The sequence below is a fragment of the Cadophora gregata genome, assembly GCF_030347475.1.
Source record: "Cadophora gregata isolate MNR1 chromosome Unknown scaffold_56, whole genome shotgun sequence".
Lineage (NCBI taxonomy): Eukaryota > Fungi > Ascomycota > Leotiomycetes > Helotiales > Ploettnerulaceae > Cadophora > Cadophora gregata.
The window spans coordinates 1-15800 of record NW_026695979.1 but is presented as its reverse complement, the minus strand read 5'-3'; the positions used below and the strand labels follow the sequence as shown (position 1 = coordinate 15800).

Sequence of the window (15800 nt, the reverse complement as noted above, 5' to 3'; positions counted from 1 at the left end):
TCAAAGAATGATGAGCATATGTCACTGTAACACCAGAAGATAATAATATAACAGTGTTAAGTAAAGGTAATTCAAATGGATTAATTGCTTCTATACCCATAGGAGGTCATTGAGCTCCTAATTCTACAGTAGGTGATAAGGCACTATGAAAAAAGGCTCAAAAAATAGCTAAGAAAAATAATGCTTCTGAAACTATAAATAAAGCCACACCCATGTTTAACCCTCTTTGTACAGCTAATGTATGGTTACCTAAATATGTACCTTCACTTATAACGTCTCTTCATCATAATGACATAGATGAAATAAGTGTTACAAAAGCTAAAGATAAAAATGTTTCTGCATTATTAAAACCGTGCATTGTTAATACACCACTAGTTGTTAATGTTAATAATGCAATACAAGTATATAAAGGTCAAGGTGACGGTGATACTAAATGAAAAGGATGAGCTTGGAAATTACTTCTTGTCAAATTAGTCATTTACATTTATTATTATAAATAATTATGTGTTTTAATATATATAAAACTTTTTTTGATTAAAAAAGAGAGATATATTAATATATGCATACCAGAGGTATATAATTTTGGCGTAATATATATTACTATATATTAAGGATTAAGGAATAGGTGACTTGAACACCTAGCCTACCGTGTGTAAAACGGTTGCTCTACCATTAAGCTAATCCCTTTATAGTTTATATTATCTTTACGGGCTAGGTCGGGTTCGAACCGACATTTGCTTTCTTGACAAAAAAGTTTCTTACCAATTAGAAGACTAACCCTTATTATACTTTAAATTATACTAATAGTATATATTAAATATAATAAAAATATTTAGGTAAGAATAAAACTAACAATTTAGTTAGTTATTAAATCCTTAAATGATTTATGATTAATTTTTTTGTTTTATTGTAATAACAATAGCACCAACCATTGCTAACAATAGTATAATAGAAGTTAATATTAATCATATACTATAACTAGTGTACATAATATTTCCTATACTAGAGATATGGCTAGTTTCGGCTAAATTACCATCTCATATTTTACTAGTAACAAATGAAATTTCACCGTTGTCTAATTCAGTACCATTTAATTTAAAGAATTTATTTAAACTATCACTATAATTATGAGATCAAATATCATTTATAGTATTGTTTAAATAAACAGTATAACTATTAAAAGTAGCAACACTATAAGGCAATATTTGATATAAAAGATAGTTGAAAACTATAGTAATAAAAATAGCTAAAGGTATGCTATTACTAGTATTACTTAATAGTTCACTTATTCTAACATTAATTAACATTAAAATAAATAAAAATAAAATTGACACTGCTCCGACGTATACTAATAAGTAAGAAAGACCAATAAAATTTAAACCTAATACCATTAGGTAACTAGCTATACTTAAAAATAAACCTATTAAAAATAATACAGAAACAATAGGATTTTTACTAATAATAACTAATATTCCACATAATATAGCTGCTATAGATATAATATCTAATATTTCTGATCTATAACCATTAGTGAAAGTTTCATTTAAAATATATAGACTATTCATGAATAAAAAAAGGAATAAAAAAACCTCTATATTTAATTAAAGTTTAATTAAAGTAATTTAACTACCATTATTAAAAATATTTTTAACGAAAGAGGAAAGAGTAGTTAAATAAGAATATAGACGTGTATAAGACTTGAACTTATATACTTGTGGCCGAAACACAAAACTTTACCATTAAGTCAACACGCCATACGTATTCTTAGTGCCTAGCCCCTAAGATGAATTGAACATCTATCGGAATATTAACAGTATTCCGCTCTACCATTGAGCTATAAAGGCCTAAGATAATTAGGAAGAAAAGGACTCGAACCTTCGACAGCTTATTGCTATTGAGTTTACAGCTCAACCCGTCATACCAACAAACGGAACCTTCCTTAGTATAATATAAGTACTTATAACCCAAAGGAGCTGGTTTATAAGTATATATTATACAGTATATATAAAATATATGCATTGTTAACATTAATCAATCCCGTGCAATTTCCACTACACGAACCGTATTTCGACTTAACACCAATCAAAGTCACGCATACGAAAATCTCCCATAAAAATAACTAGAACTAATTTACTAGAGTAAAAATAAATGGAAGACCAAACTTATTGCACACACTTCTTTCGGCGCCTGACGAGTAGTTAGTACCTATCTGAGAAAAAATTCACCGTGACGTGGTGATTCACGATTACTAGTAATTCCTTATTCATGCAGTCGAATTTCAGACTACAATCCTTGTTATATCCTACTTTATTAGATTAGCTCCAATTCACATTATCGCATCATTTTGTATAGGAATATGTGGCACGTCTATCGCCCACAACATTAAGGCCATGATGACTTGTCTTGGTCCCTGTTATCATATCCGATATGATGGTGAACTGCTTTATTTAGATTAAATCGCAAATAAAGCAAGGGTTTCCGTTAATTTAATGGAATTAACCAATATCTCACGACATTAACTGAAGACAGCCGTGCAACGCTTGTAATATATTCTATATTTCTTATTATAATATAAGACTTCCTTAATATAATATTCAAGTTGTGGTAAGGTTTTTCGCGTAACTACGAATTAAATAACATACTTCACTACTGGTTTCAGAAACGGTCTAATGATTTCAGTTCCTGCGTTGCCACATTACTCTTGAGGTGAAATGCTTACACTTTCATTTATAGACTAAATAATTTTATCTAACCTATGGCATTCATCATTATCTGCTTGGACTACTAGGGTATCTAATCCTGTTCGCGACCCAAGCCTTCGTCCCTCAACGTCAGTTATTAGATAAAAGGTTGCTTTCGCCTTTACCAGTCCTCATGGTATTAAAAAATTTCAACTCTACTCCACAAATACTCACCTTCTCATATATAACTCTAGTATAACCGTTTCCTATTAAAGACTAATTATACCGTCTAGGTACCCTTTAAACCTACTAAAGATGAATAACACTAGTCTTCTACGTATTACCGCGACTGCTGGCACGTAATTTGGTCAAGACATATAGACAGGAAATTGTCATAATCAGTATCCTATCTAGAACTTTATTCGATAAAATCGATATTACTTTGTCCACTGAAGTATTACTTCCTCGCGCCTTGCGGTGAGTGGTAAATTAATTGATCCCACAACGGCAGCAAAAAAAGATCAAAATGAATAATCTTTTATATACAAAATCAGAAGTTTTGTATATAATTAATTAAACAGCCAAAATAACTAGCGGAAGCTATTCATTCCCCCAAGTTGCTGGTTCAGCCGTTAGGCTATTGACCAAGATTCCCCACTGCTGTACTATACGTATTGGGGTTTTTTCAGACCCAATGTGATCGATCGACCTCTCAGCCTCGACTACGGAATTTTAAGCTAGTTAAACCATTACTTTAACTACTACCTATCCGAAACACTTATTGTCCTCTTAAAGCGGAAGTTTAGTTCCTTTCATTGCGATTATAAGGTATTTATAAACCTTACTTTAAGGCAGCCAAAATGTTATATACTCACCTGTACACCACTTCTAATGAAATAGATGATAAAAAATCATTAATTAGATTAGACGTTCGATTAGCATGTGTCAAGCACTTGGACAGCGTTCATTCAGAGCCATCATCAAACTCAATTTATAGGTATAGAAAATATAAACTTTTACTAATTTAAGAAGTACATTACTATACCATTACTAATACATCTTAACTTAATTAATAAAAAAAAATTTTTTTTTTATTAAGATATTTTTTTTGTTTTTGGATAATTTTAAGCCGGATCCTGTTATAGTTATTAGTCTATAATAAGGCCTAATGTCAAGCTTGCGTTCTCATTAATATTCTTTTACTGTATATATTTTTTTTTGATATGTTGATTTTTTTTTTATTGTTGTTATTTTATATCGTTGTTTTTTATTATTTGTTTTACATACATTTACCTATAGTTTTTTGAACTATAGAAAGATATTAAATATTTTCTATTTAACACTCAAGTTTTTACCCAACACTCATTTTTAGGTGTTGACATTCAATAAGCACCGGACTTTCCTATACTATACTAAATATAGCACTTGTACTATTAGTATCACAAAAACATACTTTATTATTTATACAGTTTAGCACAGTAAAAGGTATAAAAAAAATTTATATATTTACTATAGATTAATGTAAATCTAAAGCATCTTTAATATAACTACTAGTTAAAACTACAAATACTTGAGCTTGTATAAAGGCAATACCTAATTCTAAACCTGAAAAGGCTATTATAAATGCTAAAGGTATTAAACCTAAAAAGAAGAAAATAAATCCAGAAGTCATAATGTTATATGTAAATCCTGCTAAAATGTTTAATAACATATGACCACTTAATATGTTGGCACCCAATCTAAGACCTAAAGAAACATTTCTAGATAAGTATGATATAAACTCTATTAATACTAATAGAGGTAATAATGCTAAAGGACAACCTGCAGGCACTAATAAAGAAAAAAATTCTAAACCGTGTTTTTGGAAACCTAATATAGTTGCACCTAACACTACAGTAAAACTAAGAGCAAAAGTAAATATGAAATGACTTGTTGAGGCAAAACTGTAGGGTACCATACCAATTAAATTATTTACTAATATAAATATAAATAAAGTATAGATAAAAGGGAAATATATTTGTCCTTTAGTAGGGTTTATTTGGTTTGTTACTATACTATGTATAGTGGCATAAATGGTTTCTTGACTTATTGATCAACTATTACTTACAACTTTATTATAATTAGTAGCTAAAACATTCAATGTTAATACAAAGAAAGCACCTATTGTTAAATATAATCCTATATTAGTTAATGATATATGTAAATTACCGAATATAGGGGCATCTAAACTTAATAAGTTCCTAATTTCAAACTGATCTAAGGGACTTGTGATTGTTGTATAAGCTAAATTAGACATTTGCTAGTTTACTTTTTTATTTTTATTGATATATTCTAACTTAATCCTTTTTATAGACTAAAACTTTAATTGCGAATAACTTTAAACCTATATTATAACCTTTTTATATATGCTTAAATTTTTAATTACGAGGTACTTTGAATCTATATGTTAAACGTTATATTTGTTTATAAACCTATAAGGGTTAAATATGACGTTTAACATAACAGAAAAGAGAGAAATTATAATAAATATTATAATTTACTTATAAATATTCTAGTAATAAATAATCGTACAAATCTTGGTAATATAAATTTAGAAAATACGTATATCATAATTACAAGTAATATAAAAGCAAATGTTACCTGATTTATAAAATAGAATGGAACTAATTGTGGCATATTATATTTTTTATATTTTTCAATGTTATAGTTATCTATTTTTACATTATTATATAATTAAATATAAAGATTATTCTGACACATGTAAATTTTCCTTTACATATATTACTATATATAAAAGATTAAGGAATAGGTGACTTGAACACCTAGCCTACCGTGTGTAAAACGGTTGCTCTACCATTAAGCTAATCCCTTTATAGTTTATATTATTTTAATAGTAATAAATATCTATATTTGAAAAATATAAACCTAGCATATTATGTGGGTTTTTACAGCTACTTATAGTTTTTATTTAACATTAATGTTAAAGATTTTTTTATATAATCTTCAGATTTAACTATTGTATATTAAAGATGAAACGGAGTAATGTAAACCGTCTAAAATTGGAGCAGGATATACACCCAATACAACTGTAAATATCACTAATGTAAGTAATATAAAAAATTCACGTTTATTAACATCACTTATGTTAGCTTCGAAAAATTTACTGAAAGATCCTCCAAAAGCTATTCTGTTAAACATATATATAGTATATGCAGCAGAAAACACTATAGATGAACTAGCAAATACACCTAGTAAAGGTAATCTTTCAAATACACCATAAAGAGACATAAATTCACCTACAAAATTTAAAGTAAGAGGAACTCCACAATTACCTAAAGATAAAATGAAGAATAAGATAGAAAATAATGGCATTATCTGAGCAATACCTCTGTAGAAACTAATTAACCTAGTTCCAGATCTATCATATAATACACCTCCAGCACAAATAAATAAACCACTAGAAACAAAACCGTGTGCTAAACCTAAAGCTATACCACCTTCTATACCTTGTATAGTATTACTAAATACACCGATAAGGTAAACAGCTGCGTGTGATACAGAACTATAAGCTATAAGTTCTTTGATATCTATTGTTCTTAAAGTACTAAAACTAGCATATATAATAGTAATAACACCGATAAGATATATAATATATGTATAATCTAAAGAAGCTTTAGGTAATAAAGGTAATATTAATCTGAAAATACCATATAAACTTAGCTTAAGCACAATAGCAGCTAATATTATACTACCACTTAGGGGTGACTCTACATGAGCTTTTAATAATCAAGTATTTAAGAATATCGTAGGTGTTTTTACAGCGAATGCTATAAATATACCATAAAATAAAAATAATTGTGTTGAATAATTAAAATTAGTTTTGTATAAAGCATCAAAATCTGTTGTACCCATTATAGAAGACATAGCTAATATAGATAATAATAAGAATAATGAACCAAATAAAGTGTATAAAAATAGATAAAAACTAGCCCTTACTTTATTACTTGATCCAAATAAACCTATTAGTATAAATAACGGTGGTAATATACTTTCGAAAAAAATATAAAATAATAATATATCTAATACTAAAAATACAGCTAACAATAATGATTCTAACAATAAAATTATTATTACAAATGATCTCACATTTTCATTTATAGAATTCCAATTACTTAATAATGCAATTGGTGTGATAATAGTTGTCAACAGAACAAAATATATAGACAAACCATCTAAGCCTAAATAAAAATCAAAAGAACTAATTTCATGATATTCTTGTACAAACTGGAACTGGTTACTACTGAAGTCAAACAGTATAAATATAATTAATGATACTATAAGGTTTACGATAGAAGTACTTAAGGCTATTGTTTTAATACGATTAATGTTTAAAAAAGACAATTCGTAAGACATACCTGTGGATATAGTAAATACACCCAGTATAGGAATTAATAATAAAAGTGTAAGTAACATAATTTATAAAAAAAAAAAAACACAAATTTCCCTCAGGATTAAATATTAAATTTAATCTTTACTAATACCATATATAACTATAAGGTAAACCGCGCTAAAATAAAATTTTAAATATATTATACCTATTAAAAGTTTTTATTGATTTTATTAATTTAATTAAAACATAAAGTTAATGAAATTTTTTTACAATAAAGAAATATTACTGGGTATTATTTCAAAGCTATATAGTATACAGGGTACAAGTATAACAAAGGCAATAACAATAGGTAACAATATAGTTCAACAAAAAGACATTAATTGATCAAATCGTATTCTAGGAAATGAGGCTCTAGCTCATATGAAAATAAAAATCATAGTACATGATTTTACACCTAAAGTTAAACCATATAATAATCCTTCTATTAAAGGACCAGAGAATAAGCTTTCATTATGTAAATTATTTATATAATATTCAAAATTTATATATTGCATTAATGTAAACAAAGGTAAATAATCATAAAGATAACCACCTAAGAATAATATACTAGTTAATATACAAATTAAAACAATACTACCATATTCAGCTAAGAAAAAGAATACGAATACAACAGCAGCGTGTTCTGTCATAAATCCACTAACAAGTTCTGATTCTGCTTCGGCTAAATCAAAGGGTGCTCTGTTAGTTTCCGCTATAGATCCTATGAAGAATATTATAAAAACAGGAAATAGAGGTATTATAAATCATATAGCTCTTTGAGCTTCAATATTAACAGTAAGATTTAGACTACCTGTTAACATAACAACAAGTAATATAGCTGAACTTAATATTAATTCATAGCTAATTAATTGTGCGGTACTTCTAAGTGAACCTAAAAAAGCATACTTACTGTTAGCACTTCAACCTGCTAGTAATATACCATACGTCGATAGAGAAGAAACAGCTAACATATAAAGTATACCTAAATTGAAATCACTTAAGGATAAACCAGGCCCATAGGGTACAACTAAATAACCTAATAATGAAAATATTAAAGTTATAACAGGACCAAGAAAAAATAAACCTAAATTAGCTTGTGTAGGTGAAACATACTCTTTTAGTAGCAGTTTTAAGGCATCAGCAAATGCTTGTAATAAACCATAGTACCCTACTATATTAGGACCTAATCTTCTTTGCATACTAGCCATAGTTTTTCTTTCGGCTACGGTTACATAAGCTACAGTTAATAAGACAGGCACAGTTACTAGTAATACTTCTAGAACGGAAATTAAAGTTGGTATATATAACATTGATTAATCATTTTTTTTTCTTTTTTATATTTAATCTATATAAAATAATTAATAAATTATTTTATTAGATTAAACCATAAGGTTAAAAATAAATTTTTCACTAAGTATAAAGAATATTTATATTAATAAATATATTTATACTTTACTACAATTTATCTATTATTATTTAATATTTTATGTATAACTATTCTTATCTAAGACTTGAACTTAGATCAAGATATTAGAAGTATCCTGCTCTACCATTGAGCTAATAAGAGATAAAATAATTTATATATATAAATATAGTAAATAATCTAAGTAAATATTTTACGCATATGTAAGCTAAAACACATGTAAATGTAAAAATATGAATTTAAAGCAGGTTTAAATAAGTATTATAAGGGATATGGAGGAATCAAACCCCATATTTAAGATCTGCAATCAAAACGTAGAACCATCTACTGCATATCCCTGATGTATAAATTATATATAAGTTGCTATCCTTAACTATGTATATAAGATATACACCAACAAACCTAAATTTTTGTACAAACTAACCAAGATAAATATTTAAAGTTATTTATAAAACATCAAACTAATTATTATTATTATTATTATTCATTTGAGCTTCTAGAAATTGTATTCTAGAATTAAGCAGAGTAGCTTTGGCTTCTGACCTTACTTTATCTCTGTTGAAACGTTCTAGGTCACTCTCTATTTGATTCTTTAGATTAAATTCGTACTCCGTCGTAGGTATTGTAGGTATTTTTATATAAACACTTTGTGCGTAAGCCATTTTTCTGTCTAAAATTCGTATAAACTTTAAATATAAATTTTTATGTTCTACGGCTGTTTTTAGATCCATTCTCTTAAATTGGTTAAGTATATGTGAATTATAATCAATATGTTTACATATTTCATCCTGTATAGGTACTTCACCACCAGGAACGTTAAACCCAGGCGGAACAATAGTTTTATTAGGTGTGTATACAGAAATAGGAAATACCATAGATCCTATATCACTTCTAAAGATTCCAGAACTTCCACCCCTATTTCTATCGTAATTGGGATGTAATTCTCTATCTACACCTTTACCTTTATCAGGCTTTAGACCTGAACCCGAATCTGAGTCAACTTCCATAGCATTGTATAACTTAGGTTTAATAACTTCGACAGAAGATCTCTCACCTAAATCCATAGTATCCATGCCAAATAAAAACTGTTTTAAGTTGAAATTAATACCTTTTATACCTAAATATTCCGACAATAAACCTATTATACCTGTGTTAAAGGTTCAACCTAATAATCCTATAGCTATATTGTTGAAAAAATCACAATATTCTATATGAAAACTACCCGAAATTAAATATTTAATCGCCGCTATAAATGTAACAGTTAAAATAGCTCCACAAAATTTTGCTAATGTAAAAGTTGCCGTTGTATTTTGTACCATTAGATATAATTTTGTTTTCATCTTTTTTTAAGTGTAATGGTCTAATAATGTATTTTTTACTATTTTCGAAATTACATTACTCAACCATTACTAATACAACTTAATTTTACTATTTTCGAATGTACATTACTCGACCATTACTAATAAGGTTTCGTTTTGCTACCTCATAAAAATTGTAATAAGCAACTTTATAATAAAATTCTTATCTAAGACTTGAACTTAGATCAAGATATTAGGAATATCCTGCTTTACCATTAAGCTAATAAGAGTTTATGTTATATTTAATAACATGAATATAATATACGAATTCATATAAATTGTATAATATAATATTATTATGATTGCACTTAAGCAACATATAATAATAAAAAAGCCATCATTAAAGCGAATAAACCAGTGGCTTCTGCAAATGCAAAACCTAATATAGCGTAAGAAAACAATTGACCTCTTAAAGAAGGATTTCTAGCAACACCTAATATTAATGCACCGAAAACTACACCAATACCTACACCGGCACCTATAAGGCCTGTGGTTGCTAAACCTGTTCCAATAATTTTTGCTGCTTGTATCACCTTTTATGTTTTTTTTTTATAGAGAAAATATCTATAAGTTTAAGTTGCTTGTTAAAAATATAATATAAAATTTGAAGCATATATAGTTTCTATTATATCCATGTTAATAGAATTTAATTTAAATATCTTAAATAAAAATTTTTGTTATAATAGTTTTTTGTTTTGCTTCGTAAAAAGCAAACGATGCCCTAAAATATAGGAATACGAAGGGATCGAACCTCTGGTTTAAGATCTAAGATCAAAAGGTAAAACCATTTACCGCATATACCTATTGTATATATTATATAGACTAATACGGAATTAATCAACATAATATATACATCCAGAAACATTAGACTTTATAAGCTAATCTAAAAATAATAGCGAATAAAATTAAATAAAACAAACAATAAAATTTTGTATAGGTTAGATCTGGGTGGTTAAATAAAAGATGTCTTTATACGCACATGTTTAATAATTAAAAACTAGAATTATATCATTATTTATACTAAGATTTAAAATTATCCATGTAGTAATCACGCTAATAATATAACCAAAAAGACTCATTAAATTTCATCTTGTAAAAGCATAATACACCATAATCAAAGGGGTTCCCTCTAGCATTATTTAATTATTACTTTTATTAATAATCAAAGTATTTTGTTAAAATAAAAACTTTATAAACCTATACCACTATTTACTATCATTGTTAATTTGTTCGAAAACAATATTAACAACAGCTGAGATAACATTTACGATATGATCTACATCCTTTTTCCTTATTATATATGAAGGAGCAATAATAATATGGTCTCCACGTACACCATCGACAGTACCTGTACCAGGATAAACTGTCATGTTGAATTTGGATGATATTGCCAAATCTAATATTTTGTTCGCAATGTTAAATCTACGTTCGAAAGGCTCTTTGGTTTTTTTATCTTTAACAAATTCTAGACCCCAGAAAAGACCCCGACCCCTAATGTCTCCTACATTAGGATGGTCAGCCAGCGCAGCTTTTAATCGGCTTTCTAAATAAGCACCCTGTTTATTAATATTGTCCAGTAAATTTTTTTCCTTGATGATTCGTAAAACCTCAAGAGCAGCTGCAGCTTGTATAGGCATACCTTGGTATGTTTGTCCATGTATAAACTGTCCACTACCCTTAATTAGCACCTTGATAATTTTTTCATTTACCATTAAAGCAGCTATCGGTTGATACCCTGCACCAAGTCCTTTACCCATCGTTTGAATGTCAGGTACAATACCCTCTGCTTGCCATGCATGCAGAGTGCCAGTACGACCCATTCCACACATAACTTCATCAAGTATAAAAAGAGCCCCATGTTTATGACAAACTTCTCGCATTGCTTCAAGATAACCTGGAACATAGGGTACACACCCTAGAGCGGCACCCACTATTGGCTCGGCTATGAATCCGATGACAGTATGCGGACCTAACTCTATAAATTTTGCCTCTAGTTCCTCAGCTTTTCTCACTACGAAAGCTGCATCAGATTCACCTTTTAACCGCTGTCTATAAGGATTACACGAAGAAATATGGTGAACATTTCTCATAAGTAATGGTATGTAAGGTGCTCTACGATCAACATGTCCTGATATACCCAAAGCTCCAATAGTATTACCGTGGTATGAACCCCTACGAGCTATGAAATTGAAACGGCTAGTTTTATTGTCTTGATCATAAAAGTATTGGCGAGCCAGCTTGATAGCAGCCTCCATTGCCTCAGAACCTGATCCAGTCAAATAGACTTTGCTCATTTTTCCACCAGTACTCTTGATAAGTTCGTAGCACAAAGCTTCGACAACTCCACTAGATCAAAACGTAGAAGCCAGATAGGGTACTCCTGTTTTTATTTGTTTAGTTATTGCAAGAATGACTTTATGATTATTGTAACCTAGACAAGAAACAGCCGCACCCGAACTTGCGTCAAAGATCTTACGACCTTTATGTGTAAAAAGAAAATTGCCTTTACCACCTATAATAACAGGATACGCTTTTACAAGATGACGACCTAAATAAAAGAGCTTTCTTGCGTTGATTTAGGTGACAGAGAACTTTGTAAAGGTAAACTCACAAATGCGTGAGGTTTCGGTGGACTACTTAAGGCTCATTCTAAACTATTGTAACTTCTATTTAATAATGTTTGTAGACTATCACTATAGAATTGTGGAGTTAATCAAGGGTATCTGCTTGCGGCTTTACCTTCAACTAACTGAACATAAACTATATATAAGAATAATCATGTAGCGACAACACTAATGATACTTCCAAAACTACTGATTAAATTTCACCCTGCAAAAGCATCAGGGTAATCACTAATTCTTCTAGGCATTCCCTGTAATCCTAAGAAATGTTGAGGGAAGAATGTTACATTAACCCCTATGAAAAGTAATCAGAAATGTACTTTACCTAACATTCTATTATAATCTAAACCTAACATTTTAGGTATTCAGAAATATCATGCACTAAATAGAGCAAAAACAGCACCCATACTTAAAACGTAGTGGAAATGAGCAACAACGTAGTAAGTATCGTGGAATGCAATATCAAGAGAAGCGTTAGCTAAAACAACTCCACTTACGAATAATATATATTAACTTATAATCTTATATAACTAAAAATATAACCAAGATATATGCCACCTAAATTAGCATATTTTTTAATGGTAGCATGATTTATATTTAAATTTCTTTGAGCCTCAGTTACTCCATCAAACTTTGCTAAAAACTTTTTATCTTTATCATACACAAACACAGCTTTTTTAATGTGACTTTTATTACACATATCTAAAACTAGTGCCTTACAATCTTTACCTGTTCATTCCTCCAGCATAGGGTAATCATAAATATTATAAGGTAAATTAGTAAAATATCACTCTCCTCTGAATAAGGTTTGATTTTCTATATATGAAACAATTGTAGTATGGTTGCTTTTGATAAGTTTAGCTAAAGTTAAAACAGAAGGAAATATAACCAATAATTCTTTATGTGAATTATAAACATAAACAGGATAAGCACTTTGAGCCTCAGCCATTCTCACTTTGCTTTCCATAGAATGACTTTTATTATAAAAAGGATTATTTTCACCTGTTAAAGCTTTGGCTATTAACCCTTTAGTAGCTTCACTGTGTGTTCTATTTTTAGCTAATTGAGATAACAATACTTTAGTCTCTTCTGTATGTTTATAACCTAAAGAAGAATAACCTTGTTTTAAAACATTATAATAAGGTATTACAGACGTTATATAAGAAGTTTCTCTTATAGTTAAAACATTAGCTTCTGCATACTCTAATATATGTACAGAAAAGTTAGACTGATCATACTTAAGTAAGGCTTTTATAATAGGCATATTTCTATTTTGATTAGCCTTAAGAAAGGCTTTATTTAAATAATTTTTAAATCTAGCTGAGAGATTGATAGAACTTCCAACATAAGAATGTCCATTTATGTTATTTATCAGGCAATAAACACCAGACTTATCTTTCTGTTCTATCAGGATTTTTTTTCTGTCTTCTTTAAAGTTATTGTATACCTTTAAAGAGTTTAAATCTTCAATGCAATCTTGTTTTTTTGTTGAATAAGCACGTACAGTACTTATTTTATTATAAGTTAATATATTATTATTTCATGGACTATATCTTCTCATAAAAATATTATGAGGACCACGTTTAGTCTCTGAGGTACCTACTCAGATAATTTTACTTATCTTTTGGTTACCTGCTGATTGTTCAAAATTATACATTTTTACTATATATAGTAGCATAATTGTCAGAAGTTCCCAGCATATGGTGATCTTTAAAGGGAGAGCTAAGTGGATTATTAACCCTCCTATGGTGAACATGAATACGAAACCTAAAGCAAATAACATTGATGGTGTTAAATGTAAAGATCCTCCGTAACAAGTAGCTAACCAACTGAATATTTTAATACCGGTAGGTACAGCAATAATTAATGTAGCAGCTGTGAAATAAGCTCTAGTATCTACATCTAAACCTACAGTATACCGTCTACATATTAGTCCTATTAAAAAGAAAAAAGTCGTAATCTACTCCTATACCCTTTCGCCTGAAGGTTGAGTACCGATCTGTATCCCCTAATCAATAAGGAGCAACTACAGAATATCTTTTATTAAAAAGCTTTTTTTTTATTATGATATATAATTAGATTGTTCCTGCTCTACGTGTTAGGATAATTACTTCGGGTTTATATTTTTTTTTATAAGACAAAAACTTTTTAACTTTACAGACAGGCTAATGCAGTATCTTTAATTTAGGGTTACTTAAGTGTTATTTCGCCCTAAAGCCGGTTTCCCGGTGACTAGAGTACACCTTACAGTTAATAAACTCCTTATTTTACCTTAAAGAGTAAGGTTAATAGTATAAGTTGAAAACTAGTACTACGTATAATATTAACTTAAATTAAAAACTGGAGAACCATCTACTCGTTGCTCTTTTACAGACATATATATTCACTTTAATGCCTGATTTAGATCCGCGATCACCCATTTTTCTTTCGTCTATCCCTAATGATATTACCATACCCTGAGTCATTAATCAGGCCGGTCATATCGTTTCCAATACAACTTTGGTTACTAGAGCTTTAGGGCTTCCCCGGAGTTTGGCTCCTCTTACACACATTAATGAACGACCAATATTCATTTTTCTATGTGATGACTTCAAACAACAAAACCTAATACACCAATTGACATCATAGCATATACCCGTCTTCCGTCTTCAGCCTACATAACAATATGTATAAACTACAAAAGATTATAAAAACATACTTAATATTTCTTTAGCTATTTCATAGACTTCTTCACTTACTTCTTTATTAGCGTTAGATGTTTCTACAGTATTTATATCCGGAGAACTAACACTTTTTGCAGGAGAAATAATCTCTTTATTTAAAGGTTTAGGTAATTCAGATACATTACTTTCAAAATTTAAATTAGAAAATTCTTTGAACCGAGATTCTTTTAAATTTAAAAAAGTATCCCTTTCAATATTTCTTTTATCCAATTCTATTTTAAATAATTTAGCTTCTAGAGGATCTATAGTACCATTTGAAACTTTTATATTTAAACCTTTATTTATTAAGTCATATATAGTATTAAAAGTTTTAATCTTATTACTGAACGTTAAATTGGCTATTTTCAATGCCTTTTGATATTCTTCAAGTGTGGTTATGTTCAATTTATTAAACTTTTCCATTAATAGGAGCTCAAATTTTTCACTATTATCAAATATTTTAATTACTTCTTCAGACTTTTTATCATCTATATAATGTGAGTATTTATAATAAAATTTTTCTAATTTATCTGACTCTATTTTTTTTAAGTTATTAAATTTATTTTTATCCTCTAACATTTTTGCA

The 15800-nt window shown here is 28.7% G+C and overlaps 7 non-coding genes across 7 annotated transcripts; all 7 read right to left on the bottom strand.

The window, feature by feature from the left end:
- Positions 1-615: 615 nt before the first annotated feature.
- On the bottom strand, positions 616-687 carry ONS95_011821. Its single transcript has one exon. It is a non-coding gene; the product is annotated as a tRNA-Val (tRNA).
- A 20-nt stretch (positions 688-707) lies between these two features.
- ONS95_011820 lies at positions 708-780 on the bottom strand. Its single transcript has one exon. It is a non-coding gene; the product is annotated as a tRNA-Asp (tRNA).
- Positions 781-1683: 903 nt separating this feature from the next.
- ONS95_011819 lies at positions 1684-1754 on the bottom strand. The gene has a single exon. It is a non-coding gene; the product is annotated as a tRNA-Arg (tRNA).
- A 19-nt stretch (positions 1755-1773) lies between these two features.
- On the bottom strand, positions 1774-1844 carry ONS95_011818. The gene has a single exon. It is a non-coding gene; the product is annotated as a tRNA-Asn (tRNA).
- Positions 1845-5480: 3636 nt separating this feature from the next.
- On the bottom strand, positions 5481-5552 carry ONS95_011817. The gene has a single exon. It is a non-coding gene; the product is annotated as a tRNA-Val (tRNA).
- A 3054-nt stretch (positions 5553-8606) lies between these two features.
- On the bottom strand, positions 8607-8677 carry ONS95_011816. The gene has a single exon. It is a non-coding gene; the product is annotated as a tRNA-Arg (tRNA).
- A 1373-nt stretch (positions 8678-10050) lies between these two features.
- ONS95_011815 lies at positions 10051-10121 on the bottom strand. Its single transcript has one exon. It is a non-coding gene; the product is annotated as a tRNA-Arg (tRNA).
- Positions 10122-15800: the final 5679 nt, after the last annotated feature.